This window comes from Gobius niger (assembly GCF_951799975.1).
Source record: "Gobius niger genome assembly, chromosome: 19".
NCBI classification, from domain to species: Eukaryota; Metazoa; Chordata; class Actinopteri; order Gobiiformes; family Gobiidae; genus Gobius; species Gobius niger.
This window is the reverse complement of record NC_136870.1, coordinates 12,730,732-12,747,997: the sequence shown is the minus strand read 5'-3', so window position 1 is coordinate 12,747,997 and position 17,266 is coordinate 12,730,732.

Below are 17,266 nucleotides of genomic sequence, written 5' to 3'. Positions count from 1 at the left end.
GCCTCTGTCAGCTGAAATCTCCTGTGTTGTTTATTCGCTTGAGTGCTCTTGTTATGTCTCAATAGGCTCTTGCAACACTGAACGCTCTAACCTCAAGTTAAAAGCCCCACACAATTGTTGTCGTTTTTTTCAACTCCAGATACAAAGAACATTTTACAGTTTGATGCCTTATGCATTTTTAAACATCAGATCCTGTTCACACCGTACTTCATGTCTTCAGAGTCGTCGCAGACCGAGCAGCTCAGCAAATTCAGACATCTGCTCGAGAGCGAGTGCGAGAAAACATGTGCCGAGAAGTTTGTGTGTGGGAGTTTTACTTGTTTTTCTCCTACTGTTTAATGGTGTTTCAGCTTTTGTCAGTAAGTCACTGTGCCACGGCAGTGTAGAATGCCACTATTTACAATCAATTGCTGTGATCGATTAGAGAGTATTGATGATACTGGTGTACGTTAAATTAGCTGATTTCTTGCCAAGAATGCTGCCTTAGGTAAATCTTTAGGCTTGTTGGAAACTTTTAGCGTTTAGGTGCTTGATGCAGTACTAAGGAACTCATGCCCCTTAAACCTCTTATTAACAATAGAACAAGTACAAGTTTTTTCTTAAAGGAGCTATATCATGCTATTTTAGCCATTCCAAAGTTAAGTATAGGCATTTATATAATATATTGTACCTCTACCATTATGGAGCACTCATTTTTGTGATAAATATAAGTGTTTTCTGGAGGTATTTTGTATCATTTCAAGTGAAAAGGAAATATTTTTTACAGTAAAGGTAAAGTTGTCTGATTTCAAGTGGGATTTCTGTTTGTTCCATTGGCATAAATGTTTTTATCTGCCCTTATACATAAAAAAACGTTAGTCAAGCAATTTGAAGTAATTTATCTCATTTAAGAGGGACATTTTTCCAGTGTATATGATGAACAACACAACTCATGCCCCTAGAGGCCATTAGCGCCACTGCAGGTGTCGCAGCATGTTATGGTTTTTTACTCATTAATTGTCCGTGAGAGTAAATACTACACTGACAGAAAAGACAGAGGGAGAGAGGGATATTGTACATCCAATTGCACAATGGAGATAATTTTTTTCACTCAAACTTAGATCTAAATACTGTTTAAGTAGTGCTAGCCCGCAGTTAGTTTTGCCTGTTAGCCTGTTAGCTTCTTCTTTGTGATTCCACTAGTGTGTTTTGGTGCTCCTGCAAAGTTGCAATTGTGGTTTTCGGTGACCAGAGACACCAGGGGGGTGTCAATCATCCCATTAACGCTTTATTACCGGCAGAAGGATTACGAAAAGGATTTAAGGTCAATTTAAAATCTTGTTCGTTTTTTTTTTTTTTTTTCAGTATAGTCATTAACCAATATCCAGTGAAAACAAGATTCAAGTCCCTTTTTCTTCCTCAAGGTCCTTAAAATCTTATCTTGCTTTGTCCTCCTCTCCTGACTTGCTTTTTCTGTGAATGTCACGAGGCCTGGCGACCACAGCATTAGCATGGAGCAGCAGCAGCGCACAGTGACCCAGTGGGGAGCTGAGTAGTGGACACATCTGACGCAGAGTCTGGAGGCCCGGGAGGAAGGGGATCGTGGCCTTTCACTTGTGCAACTTTTGAGAACCATGGGATTTCTAACCTTAAGACGAGGACGCCGATCTGCAGACGTGAGCAGCTTGTGAAGGTCATCCTAGACAAATGCACCGCAGGCAAGAAACACACATTTTCCCTTGACAATTATCTGGTTTTTGATCTGGAGTCTGTCGGGTTTGGAGGCAATAGCAAAATCCTATTGAATTTGTTCTTCGTATATTGTATGAGATGTGCACTCCTAACTCGGGCTGCAGCCGATTTTTATCAAATAAAGTTAAAGTGATGCCGCTTGAGGACATGCTGATGGAGTAAACTTAAAGGGCTTAGTGCTTTGGAAAAAACTGACTACACTGGGTTTGCTCAAATCTGCACATGAACACAAGCACAAGTTTCTGTGAACTCAATCAAAAGCTAAGAACTTCTAGAGTTCAGCCACTGGGCTTTATCAGGGACAGAAGATGAGATTAAGCAAGTTCATTCCCAGATGTGTACCCAAATCTAAAAGTTCCATGAAAAAACATATCAAAATAATGACAAAAGTGTAACGACAACGCCAGGAAAAATCAGTCGTTACACTGATCTACAGGCTGTACTGTAAGCTCCAGTCGAGAAGCTTTTAGATTTGGGTAGATCTTGGGTAGATCTGGAGAAAATGTGCTCGGTCCAGGCGGGGGTTCAGAGGTTAAACTATAGGATCTGCAAAAATTCAAATGGAGCTAATTCTGTCATTTTGAGTTTGTGTTTACCAGCAAACGATTAATCAATTAAAGCAGTACTAAGTAACTCATGCCCCTAGAGGCCATAAGCGCCAATGCAGGTGTCGTAGCATGTTGCGTTTTTTTACTCATTAATTGTCCGTGAGTGTAAATACTACGCTGACATAAAAGAGAAAGGGAGAGAGGGATATTGTGCATCCAATTACACAATGGAGATTTTTTTTTTCACTACAACTTGGCTGTAAATACTGTTTAAGTGGCACTAGCCCACAGTTAGCTTTGACCGTTAGCCTGTTAGCTTCTTCTTCATGATTCTATTAGTGTGTATTGCGCCTCCGGGTCGGGGCAGGGAAAGCTGCAAGTGTGGTTTTCTGACCAGAGACACCAGGGGGAGATGAAAGACCCCCCAATCATCCCATTAACACTTGTATTACCCCCAGAGGGACTAGTTACATAGAACTGCTTTGACTAAAGTAGTTGTCAACTCTTTTACTAATCGATTACTTGTTGATTAATTGATGTGTTGTTTCAGCCCTAATCCTAACCTATAATCACTCACTTTATATGAAGCATCAGTACAATAATTATTAGCAATATCTGTAACTAAATGACATGTTCTCTCTGCACTGTTGTCCCTACTGTATGGTACATACTGTTCCCCAGTTACGCAGCATATTACGGTAAAACGTGTTTTTTTTGTAAGTTTATTCATTGAAAGCTTTTTTTACAGGGCCACTATTCACCTACACACAAATATTAAAGGCTGTTCAAGTTTCAATCAAATAAAAGAAAGTGTATTGAACGGTTACGACCCTGAAACTTGAACACATAAGAAATTCTCTCTGCAATGACTAAGCGTTATAGAAGGTTTTCACTTTGGTCTCCATTCCAATCACAGTTCATGATTGTAAAAGTAAATGCAATTTGCCTCCGCATTGTTTCAACAGCACTAAGGCAGGGTCACATTCAGGTTAAGTGCATAATACAAGTGTCACTTTGACTATAAAAGGAAGAAATATGAATTCAATATTTGCACAAAAAATCTCTGCTAAGGCCGCCAAGACCTACACGTCAAAAGGGAATTGGCTCTAAACAAATCCCGGTGTAAACGACAAATTGATGGTTTCGGAGTTGTGTGCGCGTGTGACAGGTTTGGGGCTTGCCGTAAAAACACATTTCCTGACCTCGGTAGTTTATGACTCCACATGGAACTCGTCAGTCACTCAAGTTTCTGGGTCACAAATGTCACTCATTTTGCTGGCAGTTGTGCGGGGAGAAAAGAGTGCTCTGTCATGAACAACAGGCGGAATAAAATGAAGAAATGGGACGCATAAACGCTGCTTTTTGTCATCAGATGATTTGTTTCGGTGGTTGTTAGAAAAGAGATTCTCTGCCATTGCATCAATAAAGTGAAGAAATGTCAAAAGTAAACGATTACTTCCTTTCCCTCCTGATTGCACCGGATTGGGCGGTTCACAGGAAAGCTCGTCATTGGTCAAAGTGATGGCACCGGGGTCTCTGATAAGGGACTATAGAAAATCTACATTTATTATCTAATATTACTTGTGTTACTGTACATTAAATGTCAGGCCCAGGTGGTTAATTATACACAATCTTATTACATTCATACACTCATACACATACAAGACATATACAGTAGAGTATTCTATAGAGTAACTGTTTATAGTGTTGGGAGTCTTGACTTGCATATAAATCCATCTAAAAGCATTTTATCTGAAGTTGCATACTGCCACTTTTCCACTTTACCAAACTTGATACAGGGACTCGAGGGCCCTAGAGGCTTCTGTAATTAAGCTCTTATTCTGTACAAAGTTTTACTCCAGTGGCTCACAGCAAAACATTTCACACTCCAGCTTTCTTGTTGGCAGCGGTTCAAAAGGTCACAAAAGAAATCAAACTAAGTAACTTTTAGAGATATTGATTTGTCATGGGACGGATTCGGTCCGAGCAATTCCATCTGCCGCTCCTCTTCTGTGGCGAATTAGAGGAAGGCATGAAACTTGTTATGAATACTGAAGACTGGGTGGAGCTCGACCGAAAACGCAAATGTGAGCTGGTTATCCTAAGGCAGCCCAGTGGATATTCAATTGAAGTTGTTTTGCTTTTCTCTGGCCTGTTCATGCCACTTTAGTACAATAAATTGCAAATTATATATGCGTCAGGAAAATGTGTGTCAAACGTGAAACGATAAACCACGGCTGAATCGAAGCAGATGGGTCTTGATGGCTGGTTTGATGCTTTCACGTTATAATCCCACTGACTGGCTAATGGACTGTCTGTGTACTTTGCTGTCGTGGGCCTTTTAAGTAAACAACTGGGTTTCCATCAGAGAGCCAAGCAGTATAACAAAAATCAGCAAATGCAATGTTATGTGTATGCCCATGAAGATGATAAGATTCTGTGCTTCAAGGTTCAAAACAGGCCCCCATTTCTATCAGCGCAGATGGTGCAGTCAATCAACGTGAGTGAAGAAGCTCAGGAAATGGACGTATGAGGGTGTCCAAATGGAAACAGCTTTTTGTGATAGAGAAATGAAATGCTTTAACGAACAATATATTCCATTCCATCGCAAATCCAAATCACGATCTGTAACTTGATATAAAATGTAATTATGCAATCAAAACAAAGCTACTGTGTCCTCTGGCTCCTAATCGAAAATTGAGCCAATTTTCCGACAGTTGCGCAAGATTTTGGCTCAGATAGAGCTTTCAACAAATCTTGGCACGCACGGCTCTATCCACTTGACCTTTGCTAACAGTATGAGGCAGCATCAGGGCCACAAATCTCCCACAGGACACGCCTCTTATGTATCCCCTGGGTTTTATTAAGTTCCCCCGTAATGGACTGGCTCTGACCGCTGTTGCCGGTCTCCTGTAAACACAAGCGCTCTGTGTTTTCCCTGATTTGCCGGTTTAAAATGAGTGTACCAATTACTTAAAGAAATCCCCGAGTGGTGGAGGTCAACACGGACTGGGAATGATGCAGAATCTATAATTGAAGTCAGCTTTATGAATGTCGTAGATATGCATGAGACAGTGCAAGTCGTCCGTTTTGCTGAAGGACAGGGCCTGAAAAGCGTTTAACTTGCAGATGGTTGAGAGTCTAACTGATATTCCCCTAAGTGGCGGGACTTAGCGTGTTCACCCTCACCACTAATTAGCCACAGATGGTCAATGCAAGTACAGCAAGATTAATTGTATTTTTAGGCATCGGTAAGCAACACATGCAGTGTACATTATGATTAATCTCTGTAATGGTAATTTAGCTACATTATTTGTGGAAGTAACAGGAGTAGCATCAATCTTAAGAGTTTCATAAATTAATTTTGTTTTACTCAATAATGATTGTGGGGTATAGAAATAAAAGAGCAAGGGAAGCATACATTCACGGTTAGTTAGTAGTAGTAGCATGCCGGCTACGTTGGGAAACTTTTCAGAGTCCGCTGGTCTTTAGCCATCGCAAGTTATGAAAGATCCATCTGTTGACAACCCATCAATCACATTTAGGTGAGGTCAAAGCCTAGTTGGAAATCATTTATGAATATGCAGACTTCGATTTTCTTCCACTTTATCCGGGGCCGGGTCGTGGAGGCAGCAGTCTCAGCAGAGATGCCCAGACTTCCCGACCCACGCACACTGTCCACTCTCCAGCTGTTCTGGGGGGACCCCGAGGCAACACCAGGCCAGCTCAGAGACATAGTCCCTCCAGCGTGTTCTGGGTCTTCCACGAGGCCTCCTCCCAATTGCACATGCCCCGAACACCTCTCGAGGGAAGCGGCCAGGAGGCATCCAGAACAGATTCCCGAGCCACCTCAGCTGCTCCTTTCGACGTGAAGGGGCAACGTTTCTACTCCAAGCTCTTCCTGGGTAACTGAGGTCCTCACCCGATCTCAAAGGGTGCGCCCAGGCACCCTTGAAGTGCATCCGCGATCTTGTCTTTTAGTCACTACCCAGATCTCATGACCATAGGTGAGGGTCGGAACGTAGATCGATCAGTAACCGGACTCAGCTCCCTCTTCACTACAACAGTCCGCGCCATCAATTCCTCACTCGTGAACATGACCCCAAGATACTTGAACCCATTGCCACTAAACACCTTGTTATATTCTGATAATGATAGAGAAACTGCAATAATTATATAAATGCCATGCTTAAACATAGGGACTTGGATAACTAAAGGCATTTCTATGATTTCTGGGTGCTGTCTGCTGTCTTTACCCACAAACCAGAGGGTCGGCAGTCCACAATTTGTGTATTTAAGCACTGGATTTCATTACATTTTAGGACTGATGTGATGTAACCTCAAAAACGAGCAGCCATGAGGAGCAGTTTGAGTCACATACACAATGCAGCTGCACACGTGAGTGTGCCTCCCCTTGTTCTCTGATGAGGCACTCTCTGGTTATTTGTACAAAATGATACATAAATCTATGCAAGATCAGTGACAGCTAATAAACGGCGGAACAAGCCCCCGGTAGAGCGCTGCGCGGAGGAGAGAGTACATGAATTGGTTTTGTCTGCATATATATCACTGGGGACTGCTGGGTAAATAATGCAGAGCTAATTGATTGGAACTCAGGCGGATTGATCGGGAAACCAGAGCTGCTGTAATAAAGTAAAAGAGTTAGTGGATTCGTTTAGGTAAGAGCAGCCCACTTGTACTGTGTCTTAGGACGACTTTAAGCGTAAGACAAAGAGGAGCAAAAATAGGCCGTGCTTTGATTGGATAATGGTGAGTCATTTCAGCTTCACGCGGTTTTGAGGTATGCTTTGTTATGTGCTAAACATGATGAGACAATGGTACATTAAACAAAACTGTCAACTAACCTCAGTGTAACCCGTGTCAATCAGACATTTTGTCGTGGTTTTGTATGAGAAATGCTTGTCTAAAATTAGAGCTTTTGAGAGTTTGGGTGGTATTTTGTGAAATATAGTGTCCAGGCCTTATATTTCAGGGGTGAGGAGAGAAACCTTTAAATCTGAAGAGTTTCCATGAGATGTTTTGGTAGTTATCGCAAGAAATCAAGTGTTGTGGTGATTGAGTCCGAAGCTGTCAGGACTTAAAAGGCAAGAAAGAGACTAAATTACATGTATGAAGGAAACTTAAACATTACTCAAATTATGTCTCAAAGGAACATCATTATTACATAGCTAAAGTCAGTACATGTTACTGTTAATACTGTGTCATTGTGAGTTTAATTCCTAGGCTTTGAACTCTTTTGCAGTCTCTTCTGCCCACTGCAGCGGATACAAGCCACTAATCTGCTTTGTCAAAACAGCTCTCGGAAGGGCGGGAGTCCACCCCGCACTCTTTTCCTACTGTGTTCTTATTAAACTATGCAATAATTAACTTTGGCTCATAGCTCTGCACCGCCATACCGCCATGCAACTGGCTGAAGAGCAATGTTTTTTTTTTCCATGAGAGCAGTATTCTGGGCTCTGCACACGTTTGTATTTGCCAGGCTGAAGGCTTGTCTCGTCATCTGCTCATTTCGATGAAACCAGTCAAATGTGCGAGACGTTGTTTTTGTCCGTCATTGTTGATAGCAAATCTGTTCCCGGTCTGGCAGTTTCAAACTTGCTCTTGTGACAAATACTGTCCACAAACCCTCACGACTAAATAGAGCTTGACCCATTTGCAATTCTTATCTCTCTGGCGTTATGAAGAGGGACAGTTCTTTGTGTAGTATGAATATTAAATGAGTGGGTTCTGAGCTCCCAGTGGGTGAAGGCAAACTACATGTTTTACACCACACTTTGCCTCCTTGTGCAGTTAGCCGTCAGCGAGTCTCGTAGGAGTCACTTCATGTACTCTGCAAAGATTTTTAATCATTAATTGTATTTAGTCCAACCCAATAAGCGCGCCTATAATAGCACTACTGTTACGTTAATCTTTGCTATTGTACTATCTTCAAACAACTGCAAATGGTGGTTGAAGTATGGACACATACATGTATAATGTCTGCATGGAGACATTATACTACAAGAGCTTCTCAAACTACTAGAGATTGTTGTATCGTAATTCAGTATTGTTGTTGTGTTGATGCAGGCTCGAAGAAAATCGTGATGAAATGTTTTTTTTTTTCATATCTGCCACCTCTACCGTCAAACAGAAGGGGTCAGAGACAAAGGAAAATTACTTAAGTACTGTAGTTTTGAGGATCTGTGTCTTTCTATTTTTGGCGAGAACATTTGAAATAATGGATCACTTTCTACTGCAAAACATTTCTACAATGGCTACACGGTGTTTTGTTTATTTAAAAAGCCTTAAATTGCTCACTCCAGAGCTATAGGTGGCGCTGTCCAGATGGATTGTCAATGCACTGGACCCCCAACAAAGAAGAAGGTTTGTACAGATCATGTTTCCATTCGGGAAAGCTCCTCAGTGGCAGGGCTCCGGGGGTGGATGAGATTCGCCCTGAATACCTTAAGTCTCTGGATGTTGTAGGACTGTCTTGGCTGACACGTCTCTGCAACATCGCGTGGCGGTCGGGGACAGTGCCCCTGGTTGGCCAAACCAGGGTGGTGGTCCCTGTCTTTAAGAAGGGGGACCGGAGGGTGTGTTCCAATTACAGAGGGATCACCCTCCTCAGCCTCCCCGGTAAGGTCTACTCCAGGGTGCTGGAGAGGAGGATCCGGCCGATAGTTGAACCTTGGATCCAGGAGGAACAATGCGGTTTTCGTCCTGGTCGTGGCACACTGGACCAGCTCTATACCCTTCATCGAGTGCTCGAGGGTGTCCGGTTTGGGAGCCTCAGAGTCTCATCTCTGCTGTTTGCAGATGATGTTGTTCTGTTGGCTTCAACGAACCGGGACCTTCAGCACGTTCGGGGGCGGTTTGCAGCCGAGTGTGTAGCGGCCGGGATGAGGATCAACACCTCCAAATCTGAGGCCATGGTTCACCGGAAAAAGGTGGCTTCCCCTCTTCATCGCTGTATTGGTCTGTCGTGGTGAAGAGGGAGCTGAGTCGGAGGGCAAAGCTCTCGATTTACCGATCGATCTACGTTCCCACCCTTATGGTCATGAGATTTGGGTCATGACCGAAAGGACAAGATCGCGAATACAAGCGGCCGAAATGAGTTTCCTTCGCAGGGTGGCTGGGCGCACCCTTCGAGATTGGGTGAGGAGCTCAGTTACCCGGGAGGAGCTCGGAGTAGAGTCGCTGCTCCTTCACGTCGAAAGGAGCAGCTGAGGTGGCTCGGGCATCTGTTTCGGATGCCTCCTGGTCGCCTCCCGCGGGAGGTGTTCCAGGCATGTCCTAGTGGGACAAGGCCTCGTGGAAGACCCAGGACACGCTGGTGGGACTATGTCTCCGAGCTGGCCTAGTGTCGCCTCGGGGTCCCCCCAGAACAGCTGGAGGAAGTGTGTGTGGATCGGGAAGTTTGGGCATCTCTGCTGAGACTGCTGCCCCTGCGACCCAGCCCCGGATAAAGCGGAAGCAAATGGATGGATGGATGGATGGATGTTTCCATTCGGGTTGCGGCACAATTTCTGTTTTTGATCTGGCAAAGTTATTTTTCATGACATTTATTTATTGGATTTGTACTTTCTACTTTGAATACCTAAGTATTTTCTGTAGCAAAAACGTCAGTACTTTCACTTTTTGACAGTATTTGACCAGGATTATCTGCAAATGCGATGTATAAATAAAGTTCCCTAGCCTTGCCTGCACGTTTTCTTACTGTGCTACAATGACATTCAGTTGGACATCATTCTCTATACTTTTAATTGAGGACTTTAAAGACAATACAAACTCACTCAGTGCGTTTACATGTGTATAAGTTTAATCCGACTAAGCTAAAGATTCGAGTCCAATCTGTTTTCCCAGTAAAACCTGTGTGGGCGACACACATAGAGAGGGTCATCTCATGATCGGAAGTTCAGGGGTTCAAGCCCCAGCTCCTGAGGGTGCACGCTGGTAAGACAAGACACTTCACCCTCCTTGCCTCCAGTGTCTGAGTCCATTGGTGTATAACTGAGAGCGTGAATGAGTGACTGGTTCCTTGCTGTAAAGCGCTTTGGGCCTGATAGAAAAGCACTATATAAGTTGAGACCATTTACCAAACCAGTCTACATGACAGCCACCGATCCATTCCAGTCCATTAGAAGCAGCGAACACGATTTTGTTTGACAGTGCATCGAATTTGCGGCCTGACAGTTGGTTTCCGGGGCAGGGACAGCATATGCAATTACTTTGTACTGGCACTGTACGTGGTAACAAGTCGGATCAAATGGAAGTCCATGGATTTACATACATTAGGGCAATCTTGTTCTAGTCCGAATAGGCGAGATATCTGACTTTCCCATTGTCATGTAACCGTGCTGAATGATGGCAATCCAATTCTGCAGCTACTCTGGGACAGACAGAAGAAGAAGAAGCTTCTGTTTTTCCATGCACGTGGTAGTTGGCATCTTCAGTCACATAGATCAAGTCATATCTTCATCACATTCACTCAGGAACGGTGCGTCAGATGTTTTGCCCATAGGCACAATGATGGTATAAACTGGAGGGAATGGGATTGGAACCACTCTTCTCTCTCGTCTTCTAGAGCAACTATCCACCCACGCTGAAAGTTGGATTAAAAAAAAAGATACTCGAAACAGACTGAGGGTGACAGACAACCTTTCACACCTTTGACTATATGTGAGACTTGATGGTTTCTGCACCCGCAAAGCACCAAACTGAATGTGTCTTTAAGTTGGTAAACAAACTCTGTCTTTTTTTTCCCCGACAGATTTCTCCCAGTCTCCTCTGAAACTGTAAACCTTCTGTTGTCAGGGCTCTGTTAAACGCGGACACGCCGGAGATAAAAGAGTGTGTTTTTTAAAAGTTTCAAAAGCAAAGCGTTTCCTGAGTATTTTTAGTCTGCGTTTTATCTGTGGATGTTGAAAGTGTGCGTCACAAAGCTGCTCTGTTCTCTGGCTGAAGAATCTCACACTCTTAGCCTTTCATCTGTGGAAGGAAAAAAAAAAAAACAATGATTGGCTGATCTGATGTGACACATTTGAGACAAAACCCTCTTTTTTTTCCTTTCTTTTTTCAAAGTTTTCCGAGATGACAGTTCTCAAGCCAAAAGAGTGTCCCAGAAAATATGCAAATATCCTGAAAATATGTAAATTCACGAGGAGAAGGAGCACGTCGCCATTCTGCCGTCTCTCTTTGAAGATTACTCAATTATCACCCGTGCTATTTACTCAATGCGTTGCTATGGCGATCCGGACACAGAAAAATGCTCTCTTACAAAATGAAAAGGTTTGCTGAGTTTGGGAGCAGCGCAAGGCCATTTCTGAAAGATTGAACTTTCTTTTCTTCCTTTTCAAAGAGTGTTGTTCAAGGTCACAAAAATGCACTGTTATATCAAAGGGTGCTATGACCAAGTTATTTGTTATTTATTTAAAGCCTCTTGTTCAGTAGCTTTCAAATTGTGGTACATGTACAACTGGTCATACTTGGACTTCATGTCGACAGCTGCAATTTCAGACTTTATATATTTTAACTGAATATAGTTTCATTTACCCCTCCTGGAGCCGCCACCTTAACGTGGTGGAGGGGTTTGAGCGCCCGAATGATCCTGGAGCTCTGTTGTCAGGGGCTTTGTGCCCCTGGTAGGGTCTCCCACGGCAAACAGGTCCTATGTGACGGGTCAGACAAAGAGCGGTTCAGAAGCCCCTTATGAGAGACCAACAGGCCCGTTTAACCATGAGGCCGTCCTTCTGTGGACCCACCACCTGCAGGAGGAGTCATAAGGGGCTGGTGCAATGTGATTTGGGCAGCTCCAACGGCTGCCCCCACGACCCGGAAACGGACAACTGGAAGAAAATGGATAGATGGATAGTTTCATTTATACTTATGTAATGTGTTTGAAGCCGTACCAAGTAACTCATGCCCCTAGAGGCCATAAGCGCCACTACAGGTGTCGTAGCATGTTACGTTTTTTTACTCACTAATTGTCCGTGAGAGTAAATACTACACTGACAGAAAAGACACGCGGAGAGAGGGAAATTGTACATCCAATTACACAATGGAGATCATTTCTTTCACTCAAACTTGGCTGTAAATACTGTTTAAGTGGGGCTAACCCACAGCTAGCTTTGCCCGTTAGCCTGTTAGCTTCTTCGTGATTCCATTAGTGTGTATTGGTGCCTCTGACCCGTAGGCAGCGATGTTGAAATTGTGGTTTTCTGGCCAGAGACACCAGGGGGAGATGAAAGACCCCCCAATCATCCCATTAACACTACGGAAAGGATTTATTAAGGTGAACAACTTACTTAGTACTGCTTTAAGTTTTTTTGTTTTGTTTTGGGGAAATTGTTTCCACCCAGTTTGGCCACATGTTCGTCTGATCTAAATCCGATTGGTCCAATTTTAATCTTGCCCTTGACCTGGTGGTACTTGGAGTGAATGGTTTGAGAACCACAAGTCTAAACGGTGATCGACTTCACGAGGAAGCCACTACCGTACACACCGCTGAACATCCAGGGGGAGGACATTGAGGAGGTGGACAGTTTCAAGTACCTGGGTGTTCACCTCAACAATAAACTGGACTGGTCCCACAACACCAACGCCCTGAACAAGAAGGGCCAAAGTCGCCTCCACCTTCTGAGGTCCTTCAGAGTGAGCAGGCCTCTGCTCAGGACTTTTTATGACTCTGTGGTGGCCTCTGCTCTCCACTACGCTGCCATGTGCTGGGCCCCGGGCAGCACAGAGCGGGACAAGAACAGACTGAACAAGCTGGTCAGGAGGGCCAGCTCCGTCCTGGGCTGCCCCCTGGACTCTGTGGAGGAGGTGAGGGACAGGAGGGTGTTAGCCAAGCTCACCTCCATCATGGACAACACCTCCCACCCACTGCACGGGACTGTAGAAGAGCTGAGCAGCTCTCTCAGTGGCAGACTGAGACAACCTCAGTGCAGGACGGAGCGCTACCGCAAAGCCTTCATCCCCACTGCTGTCAGACTGTACAATAAGACTGTGAAGTAACGCCGACTGTAACAAGTGAATTTCTCCTTTGTGAGATTAATAAAGGTTTATCTTATCTTATCTTATCTTATCTTATCTTATCTTATCTTATCTTAAACAATACAAAATGACACAATACAAATTATGTCGTGCATAAAAAGAGCATTGTTAAGATTCCACACTTTTTCTGAAAATCAAAAAAATCAACAACAAAAATAAAAAGTGTTCCTGATGGTTTTTTACTGCTCAATGGAAAAAGCAATTGAAATACAATCTAAAGTATGATCTCAGTGCCATTGCAGGCTATACATTTTTTTACCCACAGGGGAAATTTGCACTTGACCCATCCTTCAAAGCTGCAGCTGTTTCAGGTTGAGTTCTTACCGCCCACGCTTTCTAGTCTATAAGCATCTTGAACCTAAAGACATCTTTCTTCTCTCCGTAGCTCGTATCCTTGGAAAACTTTCACAGCCCATGAAAAGTTTAAAGGTCTCTTCTGTATAACGTGCGATAGAAATTATTTCACAGCTCTCTCTTGACAGGGCCAGCTAATTTACACATCTGAAACTAAAAGAAGTAACCCGGAATGATCACTCTGGCTTTGATGCCTACAATAAAAATGAAATATTCAACTCCTGCTTTACTTCTCGCATTTTCCGTCAAGACCTCGGATGTTTAAGTGACGACGACGACGACTCCCCTAAGCACCGTCTTTCTCTTATTAAGGAATCAATCAAATATTTATCCGACAGAGACGCTTTCTTTCACAGAATGTTCATAAATTTTACCTCATGTTGCGCCGTCTCGGACCATAAATGATTCTGTCTGCCTCGCTTTAGCCCCTGCCAAGTCTTAAACAATTCAACGTTTCCCTCCATTTAAAAGCGGCGAGGACAATTACTCATTCAGCACCACGGAGAGCTCCCGAGGTGCATCATCTGCTAATGTGCACTGAGCGCTTTTTCTTTCACTTTTTTTTTTTTTTTTTTTTGCATTCACAGTGATTCAAGGGGAAACGGAAGAATTTGGCTGCGAGGGAGGGGGGGAGTGGGTAATGAGACTGTGCGGAGTGACAGCGTTGGTAATAAGGATGACACATGTCGCGCGCTAACTCGAGGGAGATTTCGATCAGGGTCGTGGCGGGAAGCGTACACCTCACGAGCGGAGCAGAAGCAGCACCTCCATCACGGCAAGAGATGCGAAGATACGCGCCCTATGTCTGCATATCACAAAAGGTTTAATTAGGAAATCCATTTGCACCTCCCCAAGACAAACAGAGACAGAGATACATTGTTTTCTCCAATATTGATGCCTGCATATTTACAGTATTTGACAGGTAATACTTACTGAGAACCACAGACTGTGATTCTACACTTTCTGCAGCTTCTAATACACTTGTTCATTGATTCAGTCAGCTTCATTGTCTATTATACTACATGTAACGTGCATGCAGGGAATCCAAATGTTGTTTCTTTCAAGCCACAAATGCAAAATGGAAAAAAAAATGAATAATTTCCGATATGCCCTTTTTGTGTTTTGGCTTGTACATCCCTGAATGGACAGCTGGGGTTGGCGCACATCAGTTCCTGACCCTCAGCAATACAATGCGGCGTGTGGTTGTTGTATTGAAATGTGGACGGCAGAGTGGCTTTTAGCACATTTTACGGTCCAAGGTGGGTTATTTGAAAGTATAATGTACTAGCAGCTACAGCCATGGGGCGATGACAAGCCTTCTCGACCATCTCTCGAAAAATCGTTGGCTGTAAAGAAAAACAAGGACGATGGTGCTGTTTGGGAAGCGCACAGGCAATAATGAACGCTCCATGCTCTATATGAGAACAAACCTCACACTCAAATACAGCCGATTGAGTGAGATGAAATGTATTGTTATATAAGAGCCGCTATAGTATGCACATACCGATACTACAGCAGTTTGTAGTGCTTTACAGAACAGGAATGCAGTCAAAGAAAGCTACGTAAATTTAAATAAAATCCATGAAACATTAAAAATCAATCATTAAATCTAATTAAAAGCGAAGAGTGCTGAAAAAATACTTTCATTTGTGCAAAATGCGAATGGAAAATTGAATCGAATCGTTTTCAGCTTGGATTTGACTCACACATAACACTTAAACGCTGCACGGCTACAATTGTGTTAATTAAACACACAAAAAATCCAACTAACGCTGATGAAAGCAGCACAATTTAAAGCCTGCTGTTTGTTTTTCTTCTATTTAAATTAAAAATAAATGATTTGCTGACACACATTTCCTCCCCGAGAACTGAAACTGTCAGAAAGTGCTTCTGTGTAGATGCCGATCTGAGGGAAGTTTTCTCCTTGTTGTTGAGATCTGCTGCAGCGTTCTGAGTGTTGTCTGCAGAGGTTTGGGAACAGAGCAGGAATGCAGCCTCAGCATCCGGATCCTTACATCACTGTGTCCGGGGCTGGAAGGAGGAGCTGATGCCCGCTCAAATCCCCTTCGGACTTTTACACAACTTTCTCTCAACTCTTGGGTACATTTTGTTCTTGTACTTGCTTCTATCTATGAAAGTGGTTTCTAAAGATAAGGGCTTTAAAAGTTCAGGGATTGATATTTAAACTGAGACAGGTGAATTTGATTTTTGTTTACTTAGACTCCAGTCTCAGTCCAAAACCTGCTCTCGTTTAGACCTTGTTTTAAATCATTAACTCTGTATGTCATAATCTTGTCCTCCAGGAACAAACCCTGCACGTGCCACATTAAAATGATCCTAAGTAAAACATGTAAGTAAAACGATCACCTACATCAGACTTTTTCACAGGTTTATAAGATAAAAAATAAAATATCTGAGGCACATAACGGGTGTGACGTGAATAGCTCAAGGACACGGTGCAAACTGACTGAAGCAAAACGATCTGCCAACCTTGTGCTCAAACCATGAGTCACTGTCTCTTGCTAAGAATTCTTCAAAAAGTATTAAATGATAAGACTTTATTGATTGCTTCTTTTTTATCCATACTCCATAAAAAATAGAACCCCCTTGTGTTTTAGTGCCCTCGGCGCATGTTGTTGTCCTGAGGGAACAAACCCATATCAGGTGGAGGTGGATATTTGCTGGTCAATATAGTGTCAGTCACTCCTGACCTCCTTTGGTCAAATATTCACTCTCTTCCTGAAATGAGAAAAAGCAAAGTGAATCACTGTGAGCTCCATTCACCTCTGTGCTGCCTTGAGCCAGCCTGTGGGCACTGCATCTATCGCTGTCAGAAAACCATGTCTACAAAGAGTCTTCATTGTGATCAAAAGAATAATTTATGACGCTATCCATCGCCTCGTGACCATTTGGGTAAAAAGATGAAATCGAGCACTTTGCAATGCGTTTGATTGAGGGTAGGGTGTAAGGATTCTGAACCCATGGAGACCAGGCTCCGATTACGATTAATATTGCAGCACTAACTGTGATTATTCACAGCACCTGTTTAAGTGTATGATTTTGATACATCAAGGTCTGAAAGCCACACATTTGACAAGCATCATTTGCCATACAGTGCTAATAGTGCTGTTCTGGGGGGAAGCAAGGCGTTTTCTGCTCATTGACTATGGATGAGCATCTGGTCAATGTTAGTGAGATCCAATGGCGCTGCCGTGTGTTTTTTATGCACAGAAAAACATGCAGAAGCAGCGCTGATACACCCACAGCCTTAGCCTATTGAGCATTTTCTGTTTAATTGTTGGTCGTGAGCAGAGTATATTTTATTTGATGACTTCTCACTGTCTTCCTCTTTCAATCCAAACTAGAGACATTTATATGTGGAAAGCTACGAATCATAACAATCAAGTTATTATATAAGTTATTTTTTTAGGTTTATGTGAGTAAATGTGACCTGTGTGTTGTAATATTAGTCCTGCAAAATGGCCAATAATGCTTCCAGGCTCCAGGCCAAGTAAAAGTAAAAAAACATTTTTTTTAATACGGACTCAACACTGAACATTCATGGATTGATTCATTGA